This window comes from Erythrolamprus reginae, chromosome 5, assembly GCF_031021105.1.
Source record: "Erythrolamprus reginae isolate rEryReg1 chromosome 5, rEryReg1.hap1, whole genome shotgun sequence".
NCBI classification, from domain to species: Eukaryota; Metazoa; Chordata; class Lepidosauria; order Squamata; family Dipsadidae; genus Erythrolamprus; species Erythrolamprus reginae.
In genome coordinates, this window is record NC_091954.1 from 67,153,882 (window position 1) to 67,171,990 (window position 18,109).

The window sequence follows — 18,109 nt, forward strand, 5'->3', positions numbered from 1 at the left end:
CCTAATTATTTATCCATTTTATTCTGGTACACATCATTCATCTTGCACTACCTCCTTTTCAGATTTTATCATCCGGATTTCAGAATTTATTTTTCACTTTCATTTGAATTCAAAATGCTATTAGCTATGCAAATTTCTCTTGGCCTTTTGCTTTTATCTACTAAAACTATGCGTCGTGCTTCAATCCATTTCTTATATTCTTACTTAACTCATTCCTGCTTTTTAAACCCTCATTTTATCATAGCTGCCCTTAACAAAAACAAAACTCCAAACTTACTTCTCTTTATATCACAGGTAAGGAAAGAAAAAAGAAGGAAACCCCCCCCATCCACACCATACCTTAGTCTGATTATAACATTATCCACACATATAGAAGGAAGGGTTATTTTAAAAAAATAAAATAGATTTTTTACTCTCTGTGTTTAAGCATTTTATCATTCCTTTCATTCCTACTTTTTCACAAAAAATATCTTCCCATGAGAATATCAATATTATTATTATTATTATTATTATTATTATTATTATTATTATTATTATTATAATATATAATAATCTTCCCTAATCTACACATTTTCCACTGTCGTTCTTAGTGTAATAATCTTCCCTAATCTATAAACTCCACTGCTAATCCCAGTGTAATTATCTTCCCTGTTCTGTCTGGGTGCCCCCAGACTTCAACACCAACTGGAAAAAGCAGCCAGACACGCTGGTAAAAGCAAAAGCACTTTATAGTTTGAAAAATAAACACAGAGAAAAACCTGTTCTTCCCAACAGGCAGGCTATGAGACTTCACAGCAGAGTCCTTATGGCCAGACAATACAGCAGACTTCTTGCTGGCACACCCACCACTGTAGAGAATAAGACCCACACCTTTTCCCCCCAAGGTTTCAGTATTCAAAGTCACAAACCAGAATTCCAAGACGCCAAAGATCACAGCCAGGTCCCAGGACTCCCAAAGATAATACTCCACAAGCCAGGAAGGGTGGGTCTGCCTTTTCAGCCTTTCCAGAGAGCACCACACCCAAACCCAGCTGTTGCCTCTTTAGTGCTGAAAGTACCTGGCTAATTGTCCCCTTCGTTGTGTTGCTCTTCTCTGCCGGAGATCGATTATTGCTTGTGCATTTTCATCTAAGGAATCCAGGCTGCTTGCTGGGGAGAGCTCCCTCTCGGGGGACTCTGGCTGTCCTCCCTCTCCCTCAGCCTGAGATTCCTCCTCCCTGTCTGCCTGAACCTCCTGTTCCTCATCCTCCCCCTCTGAGCAGGAAGCCGGCAGAGGATCAGCCGTTCCCTGAGGGGCCTCAGACGGAATCACAACACTTCCCTAATCTATACATCACTGTCATACCCAGTGTAATAATCTTGCCTACTCTAATTGTTTTCACTACCAATTGCAGTGTGATAATCTTTCCTAATCTATATGTTTCCCTAATTTATATATCTTCTCTATTCTATATATCTTCCACTATTGAACTCAGTATGATAGTCTTCCCTAATCTATTTAATTTACCTATCATTCCCCCCCAAAAAAGAACTTTTACTTACTCCATTTATCTTTCACTATCGTGCCCAAAATAATCAATACTAATTATTTATCCTGTATTAATCCTTCTTTAATAATCATCCTACAATATCTTGAATCTCCAAAGACCTACACAAGGGTCCTCTTTAGTTCAGCATTCAACACCATCATTCCAGACACAATTCTAATTAAGCTGAACCAGCTAGCGGTACATGAACACATTTGTAAGTGGATCACAAGCAGCAGGTAAAGCTAAACAGAATCACATCAGATACCTGTATGATTAGCACAGGGGCCCATCAAGGCAGTGTGCTTTCTCCACCTCTCTTCTCTCTATATATCAATTATTGTATCTGTAATTATCCATCTGTTAAACTACTGATGTTCACAGATGACACAGCAGTGATAGGACCATTCAAGACAATGATGAATCCGCATATAAGTGTGGGGTTGAACAACTAATCTTGGGGTATGACCAGAACAATCTGGAACTGAATACACTGAAGATTGTAGAAATGGTGATAGACTTTAGGAGAAACACACCCATACTTCCACCTCTTACAATACTAGACAACACAATATCAACAGTAGAGACCTTCAAATTTCTAGGTTCGACCATATTGTAAGATCCAAAACGGTAACTTAACATCAAAAACGTCATCAAAAAAGCACAACAAAGAACATTCTTTTGGCGCCAACTCAGGAAGCTCAAACTGCCCAAGGAGCTGCTGCCCAAGGAGTTCCTGCACCTCTATAACTATCTGGTTCGTTTCTGCAACCCAACAAAACAAATGATCCAACCTCTAAAACTTTCTCCCCACCCACTGTCAATATTTTTTGGGGGAAATCATTATTCATTTTAGAAATCAAAACAGGAACATCATACCAAAGATAAAACCATTCTAAGCATTTGATGCTCTTTTATTCAAATTCCCACTTTGAATCTCTACCCTAAATATTCAAATTCTTCATCTATTTGACATACAGTCTTTAACTTTTTCACATTCTGAATCATACTTAAAACTGTGCCTAAGGATGTTCAATAGATCTCAAATTCAGTTATGTCTCAGAGTTCTTTCTTTGGTACAGTATGTAATTCTTTTGTTGCTATGTGGCTAGTTTGTTTGAAGTTGATGGACTGTGCATTTCATCGCATGAATAAAAGCTACCAAGATAAGAAAGGGTAATTCATAGATAATAGCTAATAGAAATAGAATTCTTGATTGGCCAAGTGTGATTGGACACACAAGGAATTTGTCTTTGGTGCATATGCTCTCAGAAAAGATACATTTGCAATCCATTACATATTAGTGGATTATAATGTATAAAATAAAAATTCTCCTCCCTCCCTCCCTCTCTCTCTCTCACACACACACACAAACACAAACACACAGATCATTGTTCAACGTTTTGCAAATACTGTAATTGAATGACAATAGATTGAACTAGATTCCAGCAGAGGGCAGAATAGGCTTTTAATTGACATTGGATATACCCTCCATTCTGTTTAGTGTCTTGTTTCTAAGATCTTTGAGATAGAACATCTGGATTCCCCATGTAAATTGGGGAAGTCCTGATTACCGCACATTTTGTGCCAAGCAACCAATCATAGGTTATTCATGTCATAATAGAAACATTTCTTTTCTAATAGACATGAAATACTTTGTAAACTAGAGCATTTGCGCTGCTATGAAAGCTAAGGCTATCAGATCTGGTTTGTAAAAATCCAAGCCATCTAGTGGGTGTCTGGATTTTTGCAAAACAGATCTATTAGCCTTAGGAAAGACATAACTAGTTTCATATCTTGCTGCACAAATTACATTGTGTATTTTCTGCTCATGGAGAGAAAGTATTGCCTTGAAAACACCTGTCTTCATTTCCTCAGGACTGCTTTACAAGAGGCAGAGATTCTCTTGCATCCTTCTTCTCCCTAGTTCAGAATGTTGCCCCAGGCAATGATTAGTAATGCACACACTTTAGTCCGCCATTTATGGCAGTATATACTAATTCACTGAGTATTACCGCACGAATCCCAGCGACCGATAAGGTCCCACAGAGTTGGCCTTCTCTGGGTCCCATCGACTAAACAATGTCATCTGGCGGGCCCCAGGGGAAGAGCCTTCTCTGTGGCGGCCCCGGCCCTCTGGAATCAACTCCCCCCGGAGATTAGAACTGCTCCCACCCTCCTTGTCTTCCGTAAACTACTCAAGACCCACTTATACCGCCAGGCATGGGGGATTTGAGACATCTTTCCCCCAGGCTCTTTATAATTTATGTTTGGTATGTATGTGTTGACTGGTTTTAATATGATAGGGTTTTAGTTATTTCTTTTAATATTAGATTTGTGCCACTAAAATATTGATTTTATCATTGTTGTGAGCCGCCCCGAGTCTTCGGAGAGAGGCGGCATACAAATCTAATAAATAATAATTATAATAATAATAATAATAATAATAATAATAATTATTATTATTATTACTACTACTACTATTAAACACCCTGATGATCAGAACAAAGGTTTCGTGGGTATCATTGTTTTGTCAAAAAACCCAAGGAGTTTCTGTCAATTCTGTTCCACCAACCTGTGGTTTTCAGTAGCAACACAATCATGAAAGCATGAAAGAATAAACTTCTCTGTGGGGACATTCTTCAAGGGTATTGCTTAATTTAAGTATTTATTTTATTAATTATTACTGTTTAATAGGCATTTTAAAAAAATATCTTTAGTAGATATTTACATTAGAAAGGGAAAAACAAAAAAACGGTAGTACATGATATAACAATAATATCAGGTATAGAAAAGAAAAGGGGAGGGGAAGGGTTGAGGTCGTAGGGAAGAAAATAGGGGAGGGTGGTGTCAGCTATAGGCTGGCCCTTCAGTATTATACGACCAGTTAATGCAAATAGGTAGTGGGTATAGATATCCTCTCAATTGTATTTGTTAGAATAATAGTATGCAATACATAAAAGTTAGCATATCGATAGGAATAACAGTAACAATTAATTTAAGTTTTTTATCCCAAATTCTTGTATAAATAGCTTTACAGTGTTCCCTCGATTTTTGCGGGGGATGCGTTCCGAGACCACCCGCGAAAGTCAAATTTCCGTGAAGTAGAGATGCGGAAGTAAATACAGTACACCATTTTTGGCTATGGACAGTATCACAAGCCATCCCTTAACACTTTAAACCCCTAAATTACCATTTCCCATTCCCTTAACAACCATTTACTCACCATTATTACTGGTACTCACCATTGAATAAGACACTTAGTGATCCTGATATTTATAAACATAATTATTTATTAACAATAATTTTTTTTGTTATTTATTTGCAAAAATTGTTAATTGGGTGATGACGTATGATGTCATCGGGCAGGAAAAACCGTGGTATAGAAAGAAACCCCCGAAGTATTTTTTAATTAATATATTTTGAAAAATCGTGGTATAGGCCATTCGCAAAGTTCGAACCCGCAAAAATCGAGGGAACACTGTATTATAAAAATGGGAAAAATTAAATTGATATTAAGAAAAAAATACCAACAATACAAAGCATTACTATACCATTGAGAAAATGAAATAAAATGGACACAATGACAAGAAAACCCAAAGGTTGTACATATATGTAATATATATGTAATAACTATTAAAAGGAAGATATTCCTTTTTGTATTATGTATAAGCTGCAAATCAATCACACCACTTTTTAGGTGGTGCAGACACTAAGCAATGATACCAAATATTCCATGTATAAAGCAAGATGCTTTTTTCTTTTTTCTATTTATTTATTTATTTAGTTATTTATTATTTAGATTTGTATGCCGCCCCTCTCCGCAGACTCGGGGCGGCTCACAACAAAGTGAAAAAAACAATGTACAACAAATCCAAATTACTGTTTAAAAATATTTAAAAGACCCCATTTTCTAAACACACATACATACAAACATACCATTCATAAATTGTATATGCCCGGGGGAGATGTCTCAGTTCCCCCATGCCTGACGACAGAGGTGGGTCTTAAGGAGCTTACGAAAGGCAAGGAGAGTAGGGGCAGTTCTAATCTCCGGGGGGAGTTGATTCCAGAGGGCCGGGGCCGCCACAGAGAAGGCTCTTCCCCTGGGGCCCGCCAACCGACATTGTTTAGTTGACGGGACCCAGAGAAGACCCACTCTGTGGGACCTAATCGGTCGCTGGGATTCGTGCGGCGGCAGGCGGTCTCGGAGATATTCTGGTCCAGTGCCATGAAGGGCTTTAAAGGTCATAACCAACACTTTAAATTGTGACCGGAAGTTGATCGGCAACCAATGCAGTGTGTATGTTGTGTATATATTGTTATTTTGTTGTCTTTTGTTATCTGTTTTAATGTATATATTTAATAAAGTCTTTTTTAAAATAAAAAATGGGACAACATTGATAGATTTAATAGATCCCTGAAGACGTATGAGCTCAGCTCATCTTCCCTTTCCTATTGAGAGTTTTTATTCACTTTTGGATCGCTGCCTCTCTTCTGTCGTTAGTCAAGACTTCTGTGGGATTGCAGGGTTCGGAAGAAAGATGGAGTGTCTGACCTTTAGAGGTTTTCTCTTCCACAAACAGCTTCCTTCAGGTCCTTTTCCCCGAAGGGAAGGAAGGGCTTCCTTTGTACAACTCTGATTTCAGTTTCATGGCTTTTCCAAGGAACATTAAGCTGCCACTTTTCCCAGACATGAACTGCTCCAATGTTGATGGATACCAGTTTGGAGCAAGAACTCTGTCTGACTTTAGAAGAACAACCTGGCCACTATTTCCCCCATTCAGCCATCCATTCATGCTGAGTCAGATAAATGGATATCTGAAGACAGGCAGCTTTATCACAGAATAAGAGATCACTACCTAGCAATGAGTGGGAAACTAGCTGAGCATGTGGCTAGTCCCATCTGCCTCACCAAGGATATTCTTGGCAATGCAAATACTCTTCGACACAGCTGAATCGTTTTGAGGACCTACACTATTCATCTGCAATTTTATGCTCCTTTATTATTTGTTATTTAACTAAGGAATTTTTTAGGCAGGTTGGATTTTGATATAAACTGACCTAGTTTGCATTCTTTAATGCTGTAGCTGGGAGTTAATAATTTTTTTAAAAAAAATTCACATTTCTTCAAGTCTTATGATAAAATTCTGATTCAAAAAATGACTACATGTATTGGGGGGGTGGCGGAAAAGTGGATTAATAAAATTCTAAAGAGATTACACAAAATCATACATTCTTTCTAATGATATATGATTATGTGTCATTATTTAAAGCTTCAATTGGGCGGCATAGAATTAAATGAATGAACGAATGAATGAATAAATAAACAAGTAAATAAATAGGTAAATAAATAAATAACCAACCAAACAAACAAACAAACAAACAAACAATAAACAAACAAATAATATACCCCCCCTCTATATATATTTAATCAGAGAATATCAGTATAAAAATTTAGATGAAAAGATTTATGATATTGAACACTGTAAAACTGAATTTGAAAATTGAATTATGTACAGATGATGAATATGTAATTACTAAAATGTATGAATTTCAACATTTGTTTGTTTGAAATTTGAAACAGAACAAATGAAAGAATGTATGATAGAGTGGGCTAAAACTTTTGGTTATGATATACAGATGGAACATTTGGAAAACATGATTGAAGGGTGAAAAGTTATACAATGTTATAGTCATAAAGATAATTTTTATAAAATTGCCATCAGAGAAATTGGACATGTAAAAAAGCTAGAACATTTTGGATTTAAGTACATAAACTGATGCATGTGAACTGCAGCGAGATTATTTATGAACAAAAGATGGAACGATTCAGCACAACATACAAGGTAGGAATGGTTGATGAAGATGACGAAACTCACTGATATTTCTAAAGTGACTTCTTTTATTAGAGAAAAGATAATAGTACAGTATCTGCATTTATTGCTGACTGGAAATCCCTTATAGGTTGTTCTTGAATCACAACCAATCACTTAACAAATTTTCAAAATTACAACAAACCCCGAAAAAGCTACATGCTACCCACAATTTCAAGTTCTGAGATCACTGCCCACCTTGGCAATCATGTAGCCACACTTTAGGTGCTTGGCAACTGGACTACATTTATGGCCACTTGCAGCATCCTGTGTCCAGGTGACTGTGATTTATGACATTTTTGTTAGAAGCTGGCATTTACTTCTGGTTTGTTGGGAGGAGGGGGAACCACCCCATCGCTTACATTGGGTTTGCTTATTGACCATAATATTTGCTTAATGGCTATGGTGTTTGCTTAACAATTGTGGAAATCACTTAATGATTGTACTGTTTGCTTAACAACCAGTACAAAAACATCATAAAATCAGGCATAGTCATGTGGTGAATTGCTTTATGACTTTCACAACTTACCGTATGTCTGAAATTGAAAGCCCAATTATGATCGTAAGTCAAAGATCACTTGTATACACCCTTTTGGGGTAAATGAAAAAAAAGAATGTATGGTTTATGATTTGAAAAGATTAGACAGGATAGATAGAAAGAGTATATAGAAAGAAGAGAATTATTTTGTAACTTTAGAGAAAGAGATAAAGCCCAGAGTCACTTAGCTGAGTTGGGGAACTATAGAAATTGAGTAAATAAATAAAATGCGCATGATAATTATGAAAATAATAAATGTTCATGCAGAGTTTTAAAAAGATCACAAACTGATGAAAAAATGGAGCAAAATGTGTTTAATAAGATAAAATAACAATTATAAAGTATCAGACAGAGTAATCTAGACCTATTCATAATCTACAAACAGAAGATCAAACTCAATGAGATTTGCAATAAATAAAAGCGTAAAATTACACTACAATTTAGTACAACTATTAGGCACAGGTTTCGTGTCCTCATACATACAAGCCATGACTCAGCTTTTGCAGTCTCTTTCTCTCTTCTTGCCTCTCCTGACAACAGTTCAAGAAAGGATAAAGGCAAGAGTCGCATGATTTCCTGGCTCTGATGAAAAGCATTGATAATCAAGGGCAGGTGTCTATGAATGGAAGATAATGCAAGCTTCCCATCACTTCTTGGGTAACTTGACCTCAGCAGCTTCAATGCAACATGTATCAAATTTCCCGGAACAGATATTTTCATAATCCATCAGGATTCTATCAAACATGTGATAGTGATTGTATCAAGAAACATAGAAACATAGAAGTTTGACGGCAGAAAAAGACCTCATGGTCCATCTAGTCTGCCCTTATACTATTTTCTGTATTTTATCTTACCGTAGGATGGATATATGTTTATCCCAGGCATGTTTAAATTCAGTTACTGTGGATTTATCTACCACGTCTGCTGGAAGTTTGTTCCAAGGATCTACTACTCTTTCAGTAAAATAATATTTTCTCATGTTGCTTTTGATCTTTCCCCCAACTAACTTCAGATTGTGTCCCCTTGTCCTTGTGTTCACTTTCTTATTAAAAACACTTCCCTCCTGGACCTTATTTAACCCTTTAACATATTTAAATGTTTCGATCATGTCCCCCCTTTTCCTTCTGTCCTCCAGACTATACAGATTGAGTTCATTAAGTTTTTCCTGATACGTTTTATGCTGAAGACCTTCCACCATTCTTGTAGCCCGTCTTTGGACCCGTTCAATTTTGTCAATATCTTTTTGTAGGTGAGGTCTCCAGAACTGAACACAGTATTGCAAATGTGGTCTCACCAGCACTCTATATAGTGGGATCATAATCTCCCTCTTCCTGCTTGTTATACCTCTAGCTATGCAGCCAAGCATAGAAATGCCCTATATTATATTTAGCATGTGACTGTATGATTTAATGTCTGGAAACTAAAATTCCACTCTGATGGAATGACCATGACTTTAAGACCAATCTAACAAAATTCATAATTTAGTTGTTATTCCATCCCACTACAAATTCATGACCCACAGAGAACTGCATAGGAACACGTGCCTGTCTCAGCATCCAATGCCTCTTGTCTTTGTCTCCTACACCATGCCGTATATGTTCTGGACTTGTCATCTATAAGAACTATCTGAGATGGGTGTGTTCACTGAAGGCAAGCCCTCCCGATGTGCTGGCCAGCATTCAGCAAGGAACTGAAGCCAAACTATCTGACATCCATAGGGCACAGCTTTCTCAGTGGGGTGCTAGCTCAGACAAGCAAGCCAAGCATTTAATCTCCTGCCCTACAGGCCAGGCTGAGCCTGATGCAATAAGGGAATGCAACGGTATTATGTGCCTTTCATTCTCTTGACTAATCCCAACTTCACACTTTAACCTGATTGAAGCATGTTTGGCTTGCCAGTTCCTTGTGCTGAGAGGATTAGGGCTGGACACAGCAGGATGATAATTGCTTCTTACTGCCTCGGATCAACCATTCTATTTCCAATGCACAGTCGCTACCAGTGAAACAATCAACTTGCAGTTGTGGTGTTCCCTTCTCAAATTTTCACTACACTTATGTCATTAGATATATAAGAAAGCAAGAATCTTAATGTACTTTAAAGACCAATAAAATTTGAAGTTTAGTTCATCTTGCTCTACCTCAAAATAAAAAAGGACACATGTAGGAGTTGGAAAACCATAGAAACATAGAAGACTGACGGCAGAAAAAGACCTCATGGTCCATCTAGTCTGCCCTTATACTATTTCCTGTATTTTATCTTAGGATGGATATATGTTTATCCCAGGCATGTTTAAATTCAGTTACTGTGGATTTACCAACCATGTCTGCTGGAAGTTTGTTCCAAGGATCTACTACTCTTTCAGTAAAATAATATTTTCTCACGTTGCTTTTGATCTTTCCCCCAACTAACTTCAGATTGTGTCCCCTTGTTCTTGTGTTCACTTTCCTTTTAAAAACACTTCCCTCCTGGACCTTATTTAACCCTTTAACATATTTAAATGTTGCTATCATGTCCCCACTTTTCCTTCTGTCCTCCAGACTATAAATGGTCAAAGCAATGGAAACTGCAGTTTAATGTAACCAGCCAAGACATTGAGGAATAGCATGTGCTAGTAGCCCAGAATAGTAGAAATGATGTATCAAAATTATAGGTTAAGGAATAGGAATAGGTTAAGTTTGGCAAAGAATACAAAACAACAAAAGTTAATCAAAATATAATAATCATTATAACAGTTGCTTAATTGTTCAATGGTTAGCCTGATAAAAGGCTATCAGATAACAACAACTGACTGAAAACTAAATATGAATCAGAAATTTAATTGACTCCAAAACAAGGGACACAATTTTAAGCTGTTTCAAAATCATAGGAGGAACTGTGTCATCTTATTTTTGCCAGAACCAGTCTTGAATACTGTCTCCTACTCTGGCCATCAGACTTCAAGAATTCAGAGAAACTAAGTGATTCAGCTAAAGCAATGAGGATGATCAAGGGACTGGAAACTAAGTACTGAAGAGAGTCTGTAAGAGCTGAGCATGTTAACTTGAGAGCACTGAGGAAAATTACCTTCAAATACTTGAAAGGCTGTCACACAGAAGTAGCTCCAGTGAAATTGAGTAATGGATTTAAGTTACAGGAAGGGGATTCAAATTAGGAAAAGCTTTCTAACAATAAAAGCAGTTCAAGAGTACTGTATAGCAAAATACTCAGAGGGCTCCCTTTCATTTCATTCACATTTGTTAGATTCCTGCACTGAGCAGGGGCTGTACTCAAAGACTTGAAGGGGTCTTCTAATTCTATTCACTTCTTATTTCTCTTTTCCATGGCATGACTTAGCTTATGCTGAGCTATCTTTCCACCTAACTACATGGTGCAATTAGATTTTTTTAACCTATTAGAATAGAATAGAATAGAGGAGAGGGGAAGAGAAGAGAAGAGACTTTTATTGGCCAAGTGTGATTGGACACACAAGGAATTTGTCTTGGTGTATATGCTCTCAGCGTACATAAAAGAAAAGATACATTTGTCAAGAATCATGTGATTCAACACTTAATGATTGTCATAGGGGTCAAATAAGCAACGAAGAAACAACCAATATTAATAAAAATCTTATGATAAAATTAAAGAGCCAGTCTCCATTTTTGATTCATCTATTCTAAACCACTGCCAAGGAGTGTCTTGTATGGTGAATATGCCAAAGGCAATGGTTTTCCTACTCTTCTGCTGGGCTCACGGCACAAGCCCCCAATTAAGTGCAAAAGTAGAAAGTCAGACACACACACGTGAAAAGTCAAGAACACTGTTTTTATCCAAAATAAAATAGAAGCAAAACACCCTTTTGGTAGTCAAAGGGCTCCCCTTCAAAGCAACAGACTTGAATGCAGTGAAAAACAATAAACAAACACAAAGCAATTAACAAGCAGCTGTGAAGACGTCACAGCCACTCTCCTTCAAACGTTTTCAAACTCACACATTTGACTATGGTTTAGTTTCAGTCCTGGTATCAATGCAAAGAGAGTCCTTGGAGAATCCTGAGATGAAAGCCTCTGTCACCGAATGGATAAACTTCCACACTCTGAGGCCAAAATGCTGCCAATTTAACGGCAGCCCCAATTAGTTGAACCACACCCAACCACAGGTGAAACTCCTTTATCTCCTGTAGTATTTATGCAGCTGCTCTTTCCTAGTCATTGCCCTGTGGCTGCGTACATCAATGAATAACTCTTCATCTGAATCCAGCGAGGATAATGAGGATAATGAATTACTCCCTAATGAACTGTCTGCCACGACCCCTGAGGATCCCATTTCACATTCACTCTCTGCTTCAGACGCTTCGCTGTCAGAAGCAGTCGGCAGTAATGCTAGCCTCTGACACTGGGAGGATTCACCCACATCCACCCCCACAGTCTTTGGGGCAGGAGCTGACCCAGAGCCAACCACAACACCTACCGACTTTGCTGTTCTTCTGCAGCTTGTTATTAACCAGTGGGGAAAATATCCCTCCAAGCAGGGCACTGTAGCACTAAGGGGGAGGAAAGTTCTAGAGGTCTGCCAATGCTTTTTTTAAGTAAATGTTTATGTTCCTCAAGCCCCAGTTAAGCATTTTCCAAGTTTAAAATAATAAGACATAAAAGAAATCCCAACATATGCCATATGGGAAACCAACAAATTGTCAGCGTTCCAAGTAACATCTAAGTTTAAATCAGAATCCAAGGCAAATTTATTCTTAGAGCCATCTTGGCATGTCTCTGGGTAAACCCAGATCTGACTTCCCCAGGATTTCTACTTCCTGGTTACAATTCATTCTTCTGTCCCACACTCACAAGTTTGTCACATGGACCACTAATCTTCTGCTACCAGATCCATACATGCCGACCTTCTTCCGGCCTGGTGGTGACAAAAGATGACCTTGAAACTTTAAAAGAAATTTATTTTGTCTACCTCTAGCTCCTCATGCAACCTAGAGAAAAGAACTCCTCATGGATAGCCCAGAGAAAAGAAGGGATGGGGGGGGGGACACATGATAGCAGTCTACAGGTACTTGAGGGGTTGCCAAAGAGAGGAGCGGGGTCAAGCTGTTTTCCAGGGCACCAGAGGGCCCGATGAGGAACAACGGTTGGAAGCTGATCAACCTAGAAATAAGGAAGAACTTCCTGACAGTCAGAGCGATCAACCAGTGGAACGGCCTGCCAGCGGAGGTTGTGAACTCCCCAATTTTGGACATTTTCAAGAAGAGATTGGCCTGTCATTTGGCTGTGGTGCTATAGGATTTCCTGCTTAAGCAAGGAGTTGGACTTGATGACTTGCAAGGTCCCTTTCAACTCAATCAATCAATCAATCAATCAATTAATCAATCAATCAATAAACTGCCCCTCCCCTCTTTCCAGAGCAAGAAACATTCCAAAAGAACATAGCATAACATGACAGGCCAAAACCTCCAAGCATTCTGGATTCAACCTGACATAAATAAGCAGAAAGATATTCCTCTGTTTCATAGATGAAATAATGGAGGTTTGTTCCAACCTTATTGGAAACCTGTTGAGAGATGGTGGGGAGTTGACAAATCTGAAGGAACTCAGAAAATATTGTGATGGAGAGAACCTGAGACAAGAAAGTGAAGGATTGGTAACAATGGGAGAAGGGGCTTGTTTATTCCTCTCAAACACTTGCAAAGCATGCATCTGTTCATGCTTCCTACTGTTGACCTGACTTTGCCTCCACAATAATGGATGGTAAAATGCAACAGATTTTCCACATTGTTAGTACAAGGTACATGGTTGTTAGGGATTGCCATTGTAAACTGCATATTGTACACTTGTACCAAACTTGTGCTTAAAGAGTTAATGTGCACTTAAAGAGTTAACTTGTACTTGAAGAGTTAATATTCAAGGCTGTTTCATCACTGCCTCATTGAAGCTATAAAGCTCATTATTTTGCTCAGTCACTTCCTTTACTTTTGCCTGAGAGAAGGGGGAGTTGTATTTAAGCTCTGTGCTTGTATAAGCTTCTTGCTTGTTATCTATATTGTATTTTAGCTTTGTGCTTATTATCTATATTGTATTTTGCTTTGTGCTAATCTTGTAATTGCTCAGTGCGTATTATTCTGTATTTGCTTCGTGCTTATTCTGGATTGTTTATATTTTGTTTATATGTAAATAATACTTATTTAACTAAGTCTGTATCTTGGCTTTATCACACATCCACGCTCTGTTAAAATTCTCTGCTCGGTATTGTCGAAGGTTTCATAGCCTAGCTAACCGAGACAAGTCAACACACATCTTCATGCTCAGCTTTCGATGATACCAGAGTTCAGGAATGAGATCTAAGACTAATAAGACCGAGGATGACTTAAGCCCATCTCTTTCATGGGAAGGGATGAGATATAGGGTAAATCATGGAGGCAAAGGGGAAAATTATGTCAAGGCATGAATGAGTAATGCAAGTGGGAATAAGGCTTTTAAAGGCTTTCCTATCACAGTATCTTTGTTTGTGTTCCTTCTTGCCAGAAAAGCCTTGGTATATTGGCTGGTTAAAGTACTGTATATATTGCTAGTGTAATGCTAATCTTTTCTTAGAAAATAGATGTTTCCTGGTACTAAGCACATGACTTCCATTCCTATGGGACATTAAGCCTGCTTGAAAGCTGCTAAAACACCTGCTACCATTCCTCTTAAGCCCCCCCCCCCCAATAAGATCTGCCAGCATCCCACCTCCTGCTCTGGAAAACCCATAACACCCTATAATGCAATGCATTCTCTTGTCAGTGTCGGGACAGGAATGGAGAAATCCCTATGGAGCCGAAATTTTAAGAGGTTTCACAACTCCTCCCATCCAGCTGGTCACTACCACCACCAAAACAGCAGGCAGCCTTGAAACCTTCCATCTCATCTCTCCCCGCATGATGGACATAGTAATTAGCACAAAAGTCGCCTCTGATTCAACCCCTGGGACTGATGCTTTCACAGCTGCTCTGGTTTGGCTCTCGTCTGCTGGAAGCATGCAGACAGCAGACAGGTAGAATTAGCCAGGGTAAAAGATGTTTCCTCAAGCGATATTTGTATTGTGTCAAAAGGAAGCATATTTTGCAGCTTTGTTTAATAAAAGCTTTCGCTTCCTGCAGCAAAGGGCCACGTTTTAAAATTATAATTACAGCTCTGCTTGGTTGGGATTAAAATATAAAAACATAGAAACATAAAAAGTAACAGAAGCAACATCAATACCTTTATGGTAGCAGATTATAAAATGCTACCACTTTTAGAGAAAAGGACGAGGATGGCACCATCGACTGTACTGGGCAGGAGGCTAGAGACAGGCTGTGGAATTGTCATGGCAACATTTAAAGCCGTGTCTGATCCAAAGCCTCTGGGGTTTATAATATTCTGATCAGCTCTCCAAAAATCCATTTCTCTCTGGCTCCCAAAACAAATTTAAAACTGTCCAATTAGCAGTTAGGCACTTGCAAATTCAAATGTAATTTACTGCAGAAGCAGTGGCTTCCTTCCTCTCCTGCTGTGACCACAAATCTGAAGAGTATTTAGACCCCTGCATGTAAATGAGATGCTTGGGCCATTTCAGTGCCTGGAGAGGGGCATATTATGAAAGGCTCCTTAGTCCTCCATCCATATATATGTTATATGTCCCCGCACGTATACAAGCATATGTTCAACTTCAAATCCAAGAAAGGCGGATGGGCGGTATCTGCCTGGCATCTGTTTCATCTTTTAAAAAGAAAGGTACAATGGAATGGGTGCATTGACAGATACCTTCCCAGGGAGAAGAAATTGAGCACTAAAGAGCAAAAGAGACACAACATGAACTGACAGCTGGGAGGTGAAGCATGACACATTCCACTATGGAACAACAATGAGTATGAATTAATTAATTTAAGCACCGGAATAAGCAGCAAGGAACTGCATTTGCCATTACTTCTAATCTGCAGAACAAAGTCAGCGGCTTTCTTAGCAAAGCCACATGTAGGCAGAGAATGAAGTGAAGAGGCTCTGTTAACAAGAGGAAATGGCCTTTGTTAGAAGGATGATGGGGAAACCCATTTGAATTTTGTAATTTAAGGCAGCAGATTCTGCAAATAAACTGTGGAAAAATATAACTGTTTTATATCTTAATCTGAAATTATTTCTGATAATGTGATAATCACATCTTGAAGTACTGGAAAGGTTTTGCCATGCACAAACTAAGAATAACTAAGAATTCCTTCGGAATTTCTACCGCAGGTGATTCACAATTTGCCTTTGGCCGTGATTCTAATCAGTTCAAAACTTCTGGGCAGGCAGGATACTGCAAGGAATTTTAATGTTATATACAGTGATACCTCGTGTTATGAACTTAATTGGTTCCGGGACGAGGTTTGTAAGGTGAAAAGTTTGTAAGATGAAACAGTGTTTCCCATATGAATCAATGGAAAAGCAATTAATGTGTGCAAGCCCAAAACTCACCCCTTTTACCAGCCAAAGCACCCGTTTTTGCACTGCTGGGATTCACCTGAGGCTCCCCTCCATGGGAAACCCCACCTCCGGACTTCCGTTGCCAGTGAAGTGCCTGTTTTTGCTGCATCGCAAAAACACAGACGTCTGGAGGTGGTGTTTCCCATGGAGGGGAGCCTCAGGTGAATCCCAGCAGTGCAAAAACGGGTGCTTCATGGCAACGGAAGTCTGGAGGTGGGGCATCCCAGTGGCGGTGGCTTGTGTTTGTAAGGTGAAAATAGTTTGGAAGAAGAGGGTTTGATTTCCAGATTTGATCAAATCTACGTACCAAATTTACATTTATTTTATATTTTTATTATTATTTGAAATGGATGAGAACAGAGGTGGGTTTCTCCCGTTTTGGGCTGGTTCACCCAAACCAGTAGCGACCTGCTGGAGATGTCACAATGATGTCATGGAACCAGTTTGGTTGGTGCCGGCCCGTGGGTCTATCATCTTTTTAAATTTTATTTTTAAAAATTCTTCTGAGCATGCGCAGAAGCCGAGTTTCTGGCACTGTGCACGAGGTCACTCTTTTGTTTTCGGCTTTAAAAAAAAGTTTTGGATTTTTTGCCACTGCACATTTGCGTGCATGCCCATAGGGCACAGCAGGAAGCAAACCAGCAGCGAGGTAAGTTAGAACCCAACCCTGGTGAGCACCACTTTTTTATTGGTCAACAAAGCCACAGGATAATTATTAACTCTCGCTGAATATTGAGAGGTGAGATGAAACTGCCTTATTTCACTATTTCACTTCAGATTGTGCAGAATGCAGCCGCGAGAGCAATCATGGGCTTCCCTAGGTATGCCCATGTTGCACCAACACTCCGCAGTCTGCATTGGTTGCCGATCAATTTCCGGTCACAATTCAAAGTGTTGGTTATGACCTATAAAGCCCTTCATGGCATCGGACCAGAATATCTCCAGGACCGCCTTCTGCCGCACGAATCCCAGCGACCGGTCAGGTCCCACAGAGTTGGCCTTCTCCTGGTCCCATCGATGAAACAATGTCATCTGGCGGGACCCAGAGGAAGAGCCTTCTCCCTGGCGGCTCCGATCCTCTGGAATCAACTCCCCACGGAGATTAGGAATGCCCCCACCCTCCTTGCCTTTTGCAAACTCCTCAAAACCTATCTCTGTCGTCAGGCATGGGGAAATTGATTCCCCTGGGCCGTTTCTGCTTTATGTATGGTCTGTATGAGATGTATGATTGTTTTTTTATATTAAGGGCTTTAAATTCTTTTAATGTATTGTATTTGTACTGTTTCTTGTTGTGAGTCTCTCCGAGTCTTCGGAGAGGGGCAGCATACAAATCTAATAAATAAATAAATAAATAATGTTCAGACAGATGAATTCTGCATCCATTGAAGTTTTTGTCTCCAAGAGGAGTTCCATTTTTGGGCATATTATAGTAATCCACCTTAACTGTCAGTCACATATCCTCTCCACATAGGGCTGCAATCAGTAATGGGCAGCCAAAATTTTTACTGCCACACTGTGGGTGTGGCTTATTTTGTGGGTATGGTTTAATGGTCATGTGACTGGGCAGGCATGGCTTGCCAGCCATGTGACCAGGTGGGAGTGGCTTGAACGATCATCATCGTTCAAGTGAACTGTCGACTTACAACCTTACCAGTGTCGCTCGCTGGGGTGACAATTTGCTTCATGTTTCCCGTGCTCTCCTTCCTGGG

At 39.2% G+C, this 18,109-nt stretch overlaps 1 protein-coding gene across 3 annotated transcripts in view; it reads right to left on the reverse strand.

The window, feature by feature from the left end:
- Positions 1–18,109, reverse strand: part of SLIT1 (slit guidance ligand 1) — a 204,654-nt gene that overhangs the window by 66,130 nt on the left and 120,415 nt on the right. The window lies entirely within an intron of this gene.